At 45.3% G+C, this 16306-nt stretch overlaps 1 protein-coding gene across 1 annotated transcript in view; it reads left to right on the top strand.

Moving 5' to 3' along the window:
• The window catches only part of pde4ba (phosphodiesterase 4B, cAMP-specific a), a 186483-nt gene that overhangs the window by 6685 nt on the left and 163492 nt on the right, over window positions 1–16306 (top strand).

Raw genomic sequence — 16306 nt, 5'->3', positions numbered from 1 at the left:
CATCACACAAGGGAAGGGACATTCAATAACACACACCATGAAATAACATTAATTATATTCATCAATATAGTCAATATCGGTGTGATGATTGCCTGCACCATCTGAGTCATCTGGCCACTAGAGGGAGGTAGGAGACCAGGTAGGAGACCACTGTTCCCACTGTGACCACAATTTACATTGTGGCCACTGTTTCCATTGTCCTCCCTGGAACCGTTACACTCTCAAGTTAGGTTGCGCAAAATCCTCACCTCTATAAACACCTTTTTACGACTCGATGCGCTGAGATTTCTATAAACTCATATTTCACTAATAACACTTAAAGTCATTGGTAAACAAACGTAGTGCTGAAAATATACACTTTGACTGCTGTTTTGACAGGGTTAGGGTATTTACTCTTGGCTACATGTAGAAAGATTTTAACGCAACATTAATTCATACATTCTGTAGAGATGGATTTATGGCGTGATATCAATCTCGTACCGGTACCGGACCGCTCGGGCTTAAGAGGTTAAAGGTTAGAACGTAGAGGGGTTACATTCATAAACCGTCCTGACGTAGAGCATGTTCACTGAGGGAAATGTGCAGAACATATGTAATTTAAAAGTCTGTATTAACCACTTAACCACTTAACTCAATCAGTGCCGGACCTGATGATAGTCGGGTTAACTCGCCAACCGTTCAGCGCCAGACCAGAGTATAGTCGGGTGTTCATCGTTATTTCTTTTATTCGATATTTCCATTCATTACAGGCACAGGGACATCTGGGTTAACATGGGGAATCATCCTGAGAATGCCAACGTGCAATACCGGCCGCATCCACCCAAGTGGCAGTATCGAGCACCCTTTGAAACATTATATATTGGCCTGTGCGCTGATCAAAAGTCTCCGGTTGGATTTGTATTGGTCGTGCAAGGGGAGCGGTTATAACGGTCAGATTGAGAAGCGTGAAATGCTCCCGGTGCATGATGTGTGGTGGATTATGTTGCCGACACGATCGACACCAATACTGGGACTCGCGATCAGATAATTGGAATATTCTTTTTGGGGTACATCCTAGTGAAGGTAATGCCTATATGGTGTCAATCCTGCTGTGATCTAACCATGACTTCACTTCGATCACAATATATGTGTGTAACGTTACTCCACAATGTGTGCCGTTGGTGACAATCAAAGCATCAAAAAATTACGCCCCCCCACCCTTTCATGCATTCATGATGCAACATAATACCGATAATATAGATGTGATTTCGAAATAGTAGCGTGTACAGGCGAGAAACGGCAACGTTTTTAGTGAATTGCCCGTATTGCTGCATAGCGTCGTTTTCTGGGATTAGACAGGATTACTCTAAAACCATACTCATATTCACCACGGTATAAAACGGGAATGTATGGATGACATTTTTTTTTCTTTAACACATATTGAACGATAGATAGTCGATGTCAAATGGGCCATAGTATTGTATCCATAGCTATAATATAGAATATAGTTATAGCCCTGCAAACACCGCCACGTATTCCTGTATTTTAGAGCGTTGGTCTGTTAACAACACATATCGCTGCGGCACTGATTGAGTTAAGCATCGGGCAATTTTTTTTTTTTACCATTGCATACCCAAAGTTATTTGCGATTTACTATACTTTATCCTTATAGCACATGCATGAGTCTTGTCTCTTTTGAAAGGTAACATTCTGATGTTTCTTACACAATAAAGAATACTCACTTTGAGTGCTAATGAAATAGAGTAACAGAGGTTTGAACACACTGAAGCAAAAGTTTTGTGTACTCACATTTCTTTTTACTGGTTGCCAGATGCCTGTTTTTAAGTTCCAGCTGAGAGGTAGGAGCTGGAAAACATAACGGTTCCATAGCCTGAAGTCTTATGTAGTATAGGTCCAAAGTTTATAAAGATCCCAGAGAATATTTATGTTTTACAAAGGTTTTAGTAATGTTTGTACCGGTAAAGATTTGGCATGATTATCCAAAATGGCCATCCGCTCCCATTCATTCAGAGGCTCTCGTCAAAACAATTGACTTCTTCATCTTCTTGTGTCACCTTCCCCCACTCCCAGCGATTGAGCAGTGATCATGTTAATGTAAGGTTATGTATATAACCAAGTTATATGAATACTGGTGACGCTCAGCGTCATTCTGCACTAACCTCACTTCGTGCCTAGCACTGAATAAAAAACTCCACAATGTACCTTTACATACCGACATCCGTCTGGCCACACCCCTATCCGCTTACCTTCATAAGCAGGTGTGTGGTCACCTACTCGCCTCCTTCCCAAACTTTCACCACAAGGCGAGGTCAAGGGCCGCAGTGGCGTCCTGACGCTGAGCGTCACCAGTATTCATAGAACTTGGTTATATACATAACCTTACGTTCTATTTCATTCTGGTTTCCACTCAGCGTCATTCTGCACAAGAGGAGCTGAGCGGAAGCCAGAAGCTCGACAAATGTACCCCGCTGAGGCCCCCCACAACCATCAGACCGGAGAGGACCGAGCCCCCCGACCCTCCCTAATGGAGGGATACCCTCCCTATTGGAGAACGGGAGGGAGACGGATCCGACCGTGCGAAGAGGAACTCGAGCAACTCAACGCACAGGGTGAGCAGACCGTGGCTTGACCCCACGACTACGCACACGCACAACCCGCATGCCACCAGGGAACGAACGGAAGGAACAACCCTCGTTACTGCCCCCAAAAATCACGGAGTCAAGAGCAAACTCAACCTTGTGGCAAGGCCGTAGCAGCAGAGCGCGAAGGAAGACCCAGACCCCCTGAAGGGACTGGATCCCCTGGAAAAAAGGGGGCCCGGAGAGGTCAATGACGCCAAGCATCAAAACCTCACCAGGCGGTCACTTAGTGACACCGCCCCCCACATCGCCAGCGTATTCGGACAGGGCCCCTCCAAGAGCGGGCCCTTCCCCCCATTAGTACGCCGCCTGGCACACTGACCCTGCAACACAGGCAGTCAGCATGGCCGTAACTTTGAAGCACTCAAAAGGTTAACCATAACGGAAGCAGGCAGCGCACCGGGGAAACCAGGCAGCAGGCTGTAGACCCGAGCCTGGAGCACTGCGGACGAGACAGGCACCAAAGGGGTCAACTGAAAACAGCACCCCGGCGGAAGGGGCGTATGCTGGCATTGTTGCGCACCATGACAAAGCCTCCATCAAAAAAAACCCACCCAGAGGGGTCGATGCAGAGAAGGCTGACACGATTGGCAGACGTCATGAACATGCAGGGGCACACTCAACCGGGTAACCTGGGAGTTGACTCTGCTCCAACACACCAGGGAATCAACCACCCTCTTGGTACCACATACGGTGGTTGTTCCTATAACCCCTCAAGAAAAAACTCCAAAACACACCTGCGGGTATACACCAGCTATACCGCAGTACAAGTGTTTCAGTTTCCAAAAAGGGTTATCCCAGGCCTACGGTTTCAACGAAACATTACTTCGGATCGGGCCCGGCGGCTCGGGAAGCACACAGGGTTACCAGAGGAGGTCCAGAAGACCACCCCAACAGCCGCCTCTTCGCCATGCGTGAGAGACCAGCGAAAGAAAGGAGAACCAGCCCCTTTATGATAGTGTCAGATACAACGTGTACCCAATAAAGGGTCTCCATAACGCCTAACCCTGTGACACCCGGGCCGACCCGGCATTTTTCCCCCCGAAAAAAGCACAAGTCCCTCAGGGTACCAGAACAGCAGATCTGCGTCCCCGGCGGGCAACGGGTTAACTGACCTGGACCAGCGTGACCAGAACCAGTCCCATGCCCTAACCACGCTGACATGCCCACTCCAGGAGAGAGGGTAGGTATGCGTGTCGATCTAAAACATGAAAAGAGGGCGCCACCCAGATGGTCCCATTTGTACCGCGCTCAATGGCCCACCCCAAGGGCGTGAGACCCCTCTACCTATGTCCTGATCTATTCCGTTAACATCCCCCAGATATGAACGAGAATCCGTCGAGACCCAGTAACAGGCTCTCGGAAGAAGAAAAAAATCCCCCATCCCAGTTGCCCTATGAAAACGCTGTTTTAATAACGAGCAACCAAGGCGTACTAGCCTCCTGCATGATTCTTATCAGAAACACCCCGAGCCAGCACTATGTACGCGTCGAGACCCAAACACATCAATGGATAGTCTAACCAGACACCAGACATTGGTCCTTCAAGTCGCCTGGGAGAACGACAAGAAGTTTGTCGTGCTTCATATTCTTCACTCTTTTTATTATTAAAAAAGAAAGAAACACCGACCGACATGAATCCCACGTGACGCGGCCGAGGGTAAAAATTGTTTACATACTTACATCCCGCCACCCTCACCACAGAGGAGAGACGGGAATCCTCAGAGAGACTTCCCACGTGAGCCATAGATTGAAAAGTCACGGTAACATTGAGTCATGTGACCAACAGACTCAAGTTACACGTATATCGAGCATAGTAGAACAGTAAGTTCCTACGCTCTGCCCCGACAACTTGACAACAACAGACCCTACATACGGGTCTAAAACTCACGGAAGCCGTCGTCCAATAGAAACGTGTCTAGTGACGTTTGCTATGACGGGGGGAAACCCAAGACTCAACCGCCTGTGATAGGTGCGGAGTCAGGGAAACCCTCCCCCCCCCCGTGCCAAGCTGCCTAACAGCTTGGCCCTGACCGAATGAAAAGAGAGTCCAATAAACCCCCTGACCAATCAGAAGAGGGAAGGAGGGGTTTATCCGGTACCCCCTCGCAAGCCCAACCCTTGCATACGACAACAACAAACAGCCATACGATACCTTAAGTAGCAAAAATGCTAATGAACAGTGCAAAGCTAATTCAATGCACGCTAGCCACAGACACATCTGTGAACAGGGTTTATAACAAGGCCAAGTTGTGTATGTGTGAACCCGACACCCGTATCCATGTTGTAAGACACAGAAAATCTGATAGAGAGAGAGAGCGGCATGAGCCGCGGTACTTTTTCATACAAGCATTACTGCAGACCAACACAATAGTGTTGCGGCTCAATATCACTGTTTAAGCAACAGAGCATACAACTAACCTCTACCTTTATGTGAAGATTCAGGTCGAGGCAGAAAAAACCTTTTTCAACCGAGTGTAGGCTGCAGGCCTTGCTTAAGCTCTAACATGAATGTAGCGTCTAGCCCTCCTATCAAACCCATACTAGCGAAAGATTCACACGTCGCATCCCCATCATATGTTTGGTGAATAAACACACAGTTTGTAACAAAAAATACAGTCCCTCTTTTTAGAAATCAAAATCATATTTGGGCCGGGAAGGGAACAGGGGGGGACCACAGAGGGAAAAAGACAATGATTTTTAGCTACGCCTGCCACTTGCCACCCCGTGGAGATGGTACACGATCTGCGGCTGGTCATGACGATCCCTACCGTCACCTCCGGGCGTAGATGGGCCGGCTGCAGTGGCGGAGGCGCCCTCTCTCCTCCTGGCCTTCTTCGCCGAAGGTCCAGCAGTGGCGGTGGTAGCAGCGGCGGCTACGACGGCGGAACCCCGACGACGAGCCTGCCGTCTGACTCCACCGGCGACATCGGGCGGGGGGAAATGAGGCTGGAGCACGGAACGCTCCTCCTGCATCTCCCTGCAGGTTGAGGTCATCAGCTGCAGTGCCGACCCGAATAGTCCAGCATCGGAGAGGGGTGCCGTCAGAAGTGGAGTCCTCTTCTTCTCTGGCACACGCGCCTGCTCCAGCCAAAAGTGGCGCTGGATTAGAGTGGCCAGGGCACGCACTTTCCCAGCGGCTATAGCCTGCGGCTGAATCAGATGCAGGATGGCTCCTCTCGCCAGCTGCGCGATGTTAGAAGTGGCAGCCAGAGATTGCGTCGCAGAGATAAATGACTGGTCACTCCAAAAAGCCAACCGCCTCGCCGATTTCCCTTGGGGAACCGGCTTCCGTAACGGCTCCCACACCACCTCAGGACAAAGGAGCGCCGCCATCGGCCTATCAAGCCGAGGCACGCCCTCCTTCATGCCTTCTACCAAACCCACCACCCTCGTGACTTGCACGTAGGCGGGGGTAAGGCCCATGATGTGGGAGACCACCTGTCCCTGACGGACGTAGGCCTCCATTGAGGGGAAAAATTTACAGACAACGTCCACCCCTCTCACCGGACGGCGTTGCCATAGATGACCTATGAGATCGTCAGGAATAGGAACAGGCAGTGGCTGCGGCAGCGGCACGCCGTTTGCGACTGCCGCCGCCACTATGAGCTCGGGGAACAAAGCATGCAGTTCCCCCTGCATACTTTCCCCCACCGAGCTTGCGTCCCTCACATGCAGCAGACTACTGGTTAAGGAGCCACATTCTGATGTGGCTGATAGCAGGGCATCCTGCCGCCGAGTCGGAGGTTCTAACCCAACATCTGCGTACGAGGAATCCCAAGGAGACATCTCACCCCCATCCAGTGTTACCTGGACGGGCGGGGGACATGTCTCCACCGGGGCTTCGAACAAGAACCCGTCCGCTTCTACCATGTAGAATCAGACGCATCCTCATCCGGCTCCAGCAACTCACCAAAACCAGGACGTTCGCGTCTACAAGCCACCATCTTGCGACGGGAGCGAGCTGACGCAAAAAGTTTGCGTCTCAAATCCCCCGCAACCAGAGGAGCCGGCCACCCAACAGCGGACGACTCCCCGGAAGCAGAGGAACCAGAGCCGGAACCAGGCCATCGCACAGGAGACGGCGCTGGTGCACCAGCTCCTTGGAGAGGCAAACTATCCATCGGACGCCTACCGGGCCTGGCTGCCGACCATGAGAGAGGCCTCAACCCCGCTCCAAGACGTACGACAGAGGCGGCAATGGAGAACCGCTGGTGAAGGGTGACGTTGCGAGCGCGACCCTCCGAGGTAAACATTATGACTTAGCTTTTTTCTTTTTAAATATATGAGAGAAGAAAAAAGCAAGAAAAAATTTAAACACGTATCAACTTTCTTCAACTAAACAACCTCGTCAAGTGTGGGTATCTACCAAGGCACTTCCTTGTGGTGAAAGTGAAGAAGGAGGCGAGTAGGTGACCACACACCTGCTTATGAAGGTAAGCGGATAGGGGTGTGGCCAGACGGATGTCGGTATGTAAAGGTATTGTGGAGTTTTTTATTCAGTACTAGGCACGAAGTGAGGTTAGTGCAGAATGACGCTGAGCGGAGACCAGAATGAAATAGAACAGGTTAGAGCAGCTACACGGTGACCATGTTAACAGGTTAGAGCAGTGACCATGTTAACGGGTTAGAGCAGTGACCATGTTAACTGGTTAGAGCAGCTACACAGTGACCATGTTAACAGGTTAGAGCAGCTACACAGTGACCATGTTAACAGGTTAGAGCAGCTACACAGTGACCATGTTAACAGGTTAGAGCAGCTACACAGTGACCATGTTAACAGGTTAGAGCAGCTACACAGTGACCATGTTAACAGGTTAGAACAGTGACCATGTTAACAGGTTAGATCAGCTACACAGTGACCATGTTAACAGGTTAGAGCAGCTACACAGTGACCATGTTAACAGGTTAGAACAGTGACCATGTTAACAGGTTAGATCAGCTACACAGTGACCATGTTAACAGGTTAGATCAGCTACACAGTGACCATGTTAACAGGTTAGAGCAGCCACAGTGATCATGTTAACAGGTTAGAGCAGTGACCATGTTAACGGGTTAGAGCAGCTACACAGTGACCATGTTAACAGGTTAGAGCAGCTACACAGTGACCATGTTAACAGGTTAGAGCAGCTACACAGTGACCATGTTAACAGGTTAGAGCAGTGATCATGTTAACAGGTTAGAACAGTGATCATGTTAACAGGTTAGAGCTGTGACCATGTTAACAGGTTAGAGCAGTGACCATGTTAACAGGTTAAATAGAGCAGTGACCATGTTAACAGGTTAGAGCAGCTACACAGTGACCATGTTAACAGGTTAGAGCAGCTACACAGTGACCATGTTAACAGTCAAACACATATTTGCCGCGGCACCAAGGCTCCAGAATGAACTCTGGTAGACCCCGGTTACATCAGTGAGAAGTAAAATGTGGAGTCAGAAATCCTTTCTCCCATTCACTTTCATTGAGTCCAATCCAAAAGGGTGATTTACCATCTGGGAGACGATAGGGGGCGCTTTTTTCACATCTGAGTGCCTGGGGTGACTGGATCTCCAACGGTAGGCTCGCTTGATGCAATATGATTTCAGATCGCTAATAAAAAAAAAAAAAAACAGAGTATTCTCGTGATGGGCATTCAATCCGCGGGGGGTAAACCCGAGAAATCTCGGGCGTGGCATCCAAAGTGTTAACAGGTTAGAGCAGTGACCATGTTATCTGGTTAGAGCAGTGACCATGTTAACAGGTTAGAGCAGTGACCATGTTAACTGGTTAGAGCAGTGACCATGTTAACAGGTTAGAGCAGTGACCATGTTAACAGGTTAGAGCAGCAACACAGTGACCATGTTAACTGGTTAGAGCAGTGACCATGTTAACAGGTTAGAGCAGTGACCATGTTAACAGGTTAGAGCAGCTACACAGTGACCATGTTAACAGGTTAGAGCAGCAACACAGTGACCATGTTAACAGGTTAGAGCAGCTACACAGTGACCATGTTAACAGGTTAGAGCAGTGACCATGTTAACAGGTTAGAGCAGTGACCAGGTTAGAGCAGCTACACAGTGACCATGTTAACAGGTTAGAGCAGTGACCATGTTAACAGGTTAGAGCAGTGACCATGTTAACAGGTTAGAGCAGCTACACAGTGACCATGTTAACAGGTTAGAGCAGCAACACAGTGACCATGTTAACAGGTTAGAGCAGCTACACAGTGACCATGTTAACAGGTTAGAGCAGTGACCATGTTAACAGGTTAGAGCAGTGACCAGGTTAGAGCAGCTACACAGTGACCATGTTAACAGGTTAGAGCAGTGACCATGTTAACAGGTTAGAGCAGTGACCATGTTAACAGGTTAGAGCAGTGACCATGTTAACAGGTTAGAGCAGTGACCATGTTAACAGGTTAGAGCAGCCACACAGTGACCATGTTAACAGGTTAGAGCAGTGACCATGTTAACAGGTTAAGAGCAGCCACACAGTGACCATGTTAACAGGTTAGAGCAGCCATACAGTGATACTACACTATACGCTGTGTACTAAACCCTGATGTATCACATCAGGCGGGAATTGATCTGACAGGGTAGAAAGATGTGCCACAGGACCGATGGGAGATGTCTGTCTCTTTGCAACCCCCCCCCCCCCCCCCCCCCCCCCCACACACACACACACACAGTCTGACCTTGCCGTCACAGCACTGTTTGTCCTACTGTGGCATGTCAGCACTACTCTCTCCCACATTATATCTGCAGCTACTCTATTGGTTTACCCAGTGCAAACAGGCTCGGCTAAATAATCAGTTTGACTTTAAATCAGCGTTGAGGGAATTCAACCCACAACCCCCACCCACCCTCGGATACTATGTGGTTAACTAGCCGGTATGTAAACATGTTCAATAAGAGCATGGGATCGTATAATACATATACATTGTTGCTATTTGTTGGAGTGGTAGTGGCAAATTGTGTTTGTTTGTGGGGAGTTAGGACAGGTCTGAATCAGCGTGACCCGGGGGGGGGGGGGGGGGGGGGGGTGACTCATGGTGCTCAGCTGCAGACAGATCTGGCAGCAGGAACATTTGGGTCACGTGATGCTTGACCTGAATAGAACAGAACGCAATAGAATGAAATAGAATAGAATAGAATAGAATAGAATAGAATAGAATAGAATAGAATAGAATAGAATAGAATAGAATAGAATAGAATAGAATAATAGAATAGAATAGAATAGAATAGAATAGAATAGAATAGAATAGAATAGAATAGAATTGAATAGAATTGAATTGAATTGAATAGAATAGAGAAATGTCTATATCAAATCAGGCTGCAGGCTCAGAGCGTTTAGCGATTAGTTTGGGGACTAATAATAGTGTCCTGCCGCGGTTGTGTTGTCAGGGCAAGATGCAGTGTGTATTATGTAATGATAAGCCCATTTATTTAACCTAATCTGATCATTACTGTAGCTGGAGGACGAGCTGATAGCGGCAGGGATTAATGACCTCTACCTGAACAACGTCAGGTCGCCAACACTTGCTAGCACCGTGTGATAAACATCATCTCAACACTTTAGCTAGCTCTGCATGATAAATATCCATTCAAAACACACTGGACGGAGTTGCAACGTATTTTCCTGGAGAATAAATGTATGTATCGCTCGCGCCGCCGACGCCTCATGTCCAAAGCGTTAACGTTGAGGCTAGTGTTGCTAAATGGAGCCCCATCTTAGTTTACAGAACGCTGTCTGTGATCAAACAGCAAATACCGACCGGATAATGCCATATAGTGTCACTTAGCCTACATCATTTATGTGTATGCCTGCAACATGGTAAACAACAACATACATTTTTTACCCGCAAATGTTTTTTAAATGATAAATTCATTCATCAATATTTGAGGGGGGGGGGGGGGGGCAATACTTTTATTCTGCACCTTTCGAAAAGCTCTGAATGTATTCTATATATAAAAAAAAAATATTACCCTACGTAAACAGGGGCGGGGCTAGGGGGTGGCTACTTGGGCTCAAGCCCTGAATGTTTTCTGAAAAGCCCCGAATCTACGTTAAAAAAATTAAAGAAAAAAATATATATAAATTTTTTGACAATTAATCATTGTTACATGAAAATATGTTTGCACCAGATTTAGCAGAAGCTAATTTCCATCTGTAGTCCTATCCAGCTGCTAACTGTATTTGAGTGAGTTAATGTCTTGGTGTTATGGTAGACTCAGACCTAAGCTTTAAATCACAATCAACAAGTTGACAAAAACATAATTCTTCCACCTTAGAAACATAGCTAAAGTACGGCCATTTATAAATCAAAAGGACGCTGAAAACCAGATCCATGCCTAAGCCTTTATCTCAAGCCGACTCGACTACTGTAATGCACTCCTTACTGGCCTCCCGAAAAAATACGATGATAACTATTTTATTGCAATGCACTATTGCATTATTTTATTCTATTTTACTAAATATTTTATTGCACTGCTCTATTTTACTTCGTATCAGTGATAATCAAACCGTAAAAAAAGACGCCTATTAACACTTTCAGCGCCAGATGGCGCTGTTTACTGTTACTGTTGAAAGGCCAGCGCCTTTTAACATGGGGATACGTGGCTGTGTTTGCAGGCCTAAAGCTATATTATATATTATAGCTATGGATCTAATAATATAGTCGATTGTCATTGAGTTCCTTCCGGTCAAGATGCAAAAAACAGATCATTTTTCCATCCATACATTTCCGTTTTATACCGTCGTGAAGTATAGGTGTCATTTCCAAAATGCTTCGTAATGGCCGGCAACGTGTATTCTAGTAAACGCGTTATCGTTTCTTCCCTGGACTAGCTACTGTTCTCAAATCAAATTTAGATTATCGGTATTATGTTTCATCATGGATGCATGAAGGGGGGGGGGGGGGGGGCGCCCCTCCGTGCTTTGATCGCAACCAACGGAACACGCCACACACACACACCACACACACACGCCCCGATCAGCATGAAGGAATTTTTGGATCAACGCAATATTGATACCAGTCCTTACCTTGACCAGGATCTGTCCCGAAAAGAATATTCCAATTATCTGATCGCCATTCCAAGTACTGATGTCGATCAAGGTGCCAACGTAATCCAGCATTGAACATGAACCCGACCCTCGTCGATGCATGGGTTATAAGTAGGGATGTCCCGATCACGTTTTTTTGCTCCCTATCCGATCCCGATCATGTGATTCTGCAGAACGGCAGACCAGCCACACTCTCAGACCCAAACGCATTTCCTTTGATTTAATTATACATCAAATGATTTATGAAGTTAACTTTTCACCTGGATAACGTCAACATTCAGGGTGAATGTAATGTAAGAAATTGGGATAAAAGAAAATTCAAATAAAGTTTAATGTGGGTCTGAGAGTGTGGCTGGTCTGCCGTTCTGCAGCTGGATACTATTGGTTTATTTTGGCAAAATTCTTCTGCTCTGTGTGACAATAAATAAATGAATGATGATATGCAATTTAAACCCAAAACTAAGGCCTCAGTATGAGTTTAAGACGTGAACATGGTCATGTTGCAGATTTTTATTAAATTTTTTTGCCGGTCCCGATCTTCGGAAAATCACGTGATCGGCCCCGATCCCGATCACGTGATCGGATCGGGACATCCCTAGTTATAAGCGTTTGGCTTGACCGAGAGACCCCGCCCGCAGGCCGCAGCTCGGCCCAGACACCAAGCCACATTGTTTCAAATAGAGTGCAATAGCGGCCACAAGGCGTTAGGTGGCGGTAATGGACTTTTGAGATCTCAGACCCATCCCCAGTGATAACACAGGCTGCCGGCATGTCTTTATGAATGGAAATATCAAATAAAAGAAACAATGATGAAAACCCGACTATACTCTGGTTTTCGGGGGTCCCGGCGCTCAACGTTCGGCGAGTTAACCCTAGATCTTAGATCCTAATATGAAAAACGATGTGATTTAATGTTCTATGTCTTACCTTGACTTTGTCTATTTGCTGCTATCTATTTTATGCTTTATGTCTGCACTTTATGCATTGCTCTTGATCTGCCAATGTTGTGCTCATTTTATGCCTGTCTTTTTTTACTGCTGTGAAGCACTTTGAGCTGCAATTCTTGTATGAAAGGTGCTATACAAATACAGTGTATTATTATTATTATTATTATTATTATTATTATTATTATTATTATTATTATTATTATTATTATTATTATATTATTATTATTATTATTATTATTATTATTATTATTATTATTATTATTATTATTATTATTATTATTATTATTATATTATTATTATTATTATTATTATTATATTATTATTATTATTATTATTATTATTATTATTATTATTATTATTATTATATTAATTATTATTATCGTTTGCTTCATTAATTAATGGGTGTGAATTTAAGTGTTCTCTAGTGCCTTTTGTCCGCTTTAAGGTGGTGGTATAAATTAAAGGTTGTGGAGTTAAAGTAAAAAGATTCCATGCCCGCTTATGCGGGCAGCCGGGCACCTATCTGGGCTAAGCCCCGGATCTCCTACAATCCTAAATCTGCCCCTGACGTAAACAAGTTATCTATACCCCCTTTAATCACTTGTTTACATTTAATCACACTGTATATTGTAATGCCGGCTCAGTGGCCTCGTGGGTAGAGTGTCCGCCCTGAGTTCGAGAGGCTGGGAGTTCAAGCCCCGGCCGAGTCATACCAAAGACTATTTAAAAATGGTACCCATAGCCTCCCTGCTTGACACTCAGCATCAAGGGTTGGTTTGGGGGGAAGTCCTTACGACATACTGTACTAGCGTCATGTCCAAGGGGTGTACTTGTACATCAAGCTGCCTCACGCTACAGAAACAGGAGATAGGCTCCTGCCCCATGTGCCGTTACGGCTCGAGAACCATTGGTTCTCAAAGGCAACTATATTGTAATGTGCTTTACTGTTATTTGCACTCTGGTTAGATGCCAACTTCTTTTCATTGTACTGTACATGTGCTGTACAATGACAATCTAGGGCATTTATCTTCATTGAAATATGAAGATAACTTGCGGGCCCTTTTTAGGACGATTTGCCCACCGGCACTTTGGCGACCCCTAGTGGCTCAGGTGTGCATATTTTGTTATACAATATATGTATCGAATTGAAGGCTTATTTGTTGCCTGTCGATAGCAATCCGACAAAATCCGTTCAGCGGTTCACGAGTTACATGCCGGTATTTGAGGCTTGTGCAAAGTACACGGTATTGCGCAAAATACCACTCCCGACTCTTGGGGCTCTAGTTCCGTCAATCATTTGGCGATCTCGAAAATGATTGTGGAGGGTTGTAGCCAATGAGTGTGGCCTTCCAATGATACCCCATCTGGGGATGTATGATCTAGGATCTAGGTGAAAAACTAACGAGCAAAAACAGGAAGAGAAAAACAGCCGAATTAATTTAAGTCTATGAGAAAACTGAGTTTTTCTTTTGTACACAGTTTACCAAAATCACTCCTAATCTCTCATTTCTGAATGGATCTTTATGCAATTTGGACATGGACTACATAAGGCTTCAGGCTATGGGTCCGTATGGATTTGTAAGCCTTATTTTATCTCATCATATCGTATTGTATGGTATGGTATGGTATTGTATGTATGGTATGGTATGGTATGGCATGGTATTGTATGTATGGTATGGTATGGCATCTCATCTCATCCTATCTTATCTTATCTTATCTTATTTTATCTCATCTTATCATATCCTATCTTATCGTATCGCATCCTATCATATCTTATTTTATCTTATACAATCTTACCTTATATGATCTTATCGTATCTTATATGATCTTATCTTATATGATCTTATCTTATCTTATATGATCTTATCTTATGATCTTATCTTACTAGACAGAGACGTCCCATGTTGCACCGATATGCCAGTGTAGCATCAGGACCAGCAGGTTACATTTAAAGTGATGAGTGGAGTGAAACGGGGTGAGACCAGGACCAGGGACCAGGCGTGTTGCATCAACACAGGACTACAAAAGACAGCCGAGAACGCCACCATGGACACTTTACATGGTGTTCTTTGAAGACTAAGATGTCCTTTATTCTCATGTGTGGCCTGTAGGTCTGGATGACGTAGAGATCATCAAGAATCACATGCTACAACTTTGAGAGTTGTTGCTACTCTGACAATTAGGACTTATTCATCACTATGTTAAAACATAAAAATTGATTATCTCCCCTCTCTGTCTCTCTCTCTCTCTCCCTCTCTCTTTCTCTCTGTCTTGTTTCTCTCAATTCAATTCAATCCAATTCAAAGGGGCTTTATATGTTTACATTGCCAAAGCCAGTGCTAACAATCAAAACAATCAAACAGAGATCAGTACAGTGCAGGAATATGTGTGATTGACATACACACATCTTGCTGCTGTGTTTGCGTATTGTTGTACTTGACCCAGTAGGTATGGGAGTTTTCCGTTATTTGCCATGTTGTCAAAGTAGAAGTATCTCTCTCTCTCTCTCTCTCTCTCTCTCTCTCTCTCTCTCTCTCTCTCTCTCTCTCTCTCTCTCTCTTCTCTCTCTCTCTCTCTCTCTCTCTCTCTCTCTCTCTCTCTCTCTCTCTCTCTCTCTCTCTCTCTCTCTCTCTCTCTCTCTCTCTCGCTCTCTCTATCTCTATCAATTCAATTCAAATGGGCTTTATTGACATGGGAAACATACGTTTACATTGCCAAAGCCAAACAAAACAAAACAATCAAACAGAAAACAAAAGAAATCAGTACATTACAGAAGGAATTTCTTCTATGGTTTGACAGTCTTAATGGTGGTTGTATTCCATTGGATGTCCTTTTCTTGTCACAGCAGCTCACAAATCTTGCTGCTGTGTTTGCACATTGTTGTATTTCTCCCAGTAGGTATGGGAGTTTTGAGTTGTTTTCCATTTTTTCAAAGTCTCTTTGGGTGTTTGCAATTTGTGGGAAGTATATTATGTCTCTGATGTCTTGGTATAGTGGGAAGGTTGTTAAGAAGTGGAGCTCGGTTTCCACCTCTTCTTGTGTGCAGTGGGTGCATAGTCTGTCTTCTTTTGGGAGCCAGGTCTGCCTATGGTGGCCTTTCTCGATGGCTAGGCTGTGCTCGCTGACTCTGTACCTAGTCAAGGATCTTCTTAGTTTTGTGTCAGTCACAGTGCTCAGGTATTCTGCCACTGTGTACTCTCTGTTTAGGGCCAAATAGCATTTCAATTTGCTCTGGTTTTGGGTTGATTCTTTCCAATGTGTCAGATAGTTTTCTTATAATTTGGTTTAGTCCAGTGTGGTTTCTGTCTGGTGGTTCTGCTTGTGTTTGTGAGCAGAGTCCCAGAACCATCTGGCTGAGTGGGCATCTCTCAATGGTCTCACTGTATGTGAGGCTTTGTTGTGGAGTGTGTCTGGGTCACTTTCTTTTAGGTGATTGTAGAATTTAAATGCTCTTTTTTGGATTTTGATGATTAGTGGGTGTCTTCCGAGTTCTGCTCTGCATACATTATTTGGTGTTTTCCTTTGGGTGCAGGAATGGATTTGCTAAATTCTGCATGCAGAGTCTCAATTGGGTGTTTATTCCATTTGGTGAAGTCTTGGTTTGCAAGTGGGCCCCAGACTTCGCAACCATATAGGGAAATGGGTTCTATGACGGAGTCTAATATTTTGAGCCAGATT

The sequence above is a fragment of the Notolepis coatsorum genome, assembly GCF_963971535.1.
Source record: "Notolepis coatsorum genome assembly, chromosome: 3".
Classification (NCBI taxonomy): domain Eukaryota; kingdom Metazoa; phylum Chordata; class Actinopteri; order Aulopiformes; family Paralepididae; genus Notolepis; species Notolepis coatsorum.
Note: the sequence above shows the minus strand (reverse complement) of the source record. Positions and strands in the feature narration are given on the sequence as shown.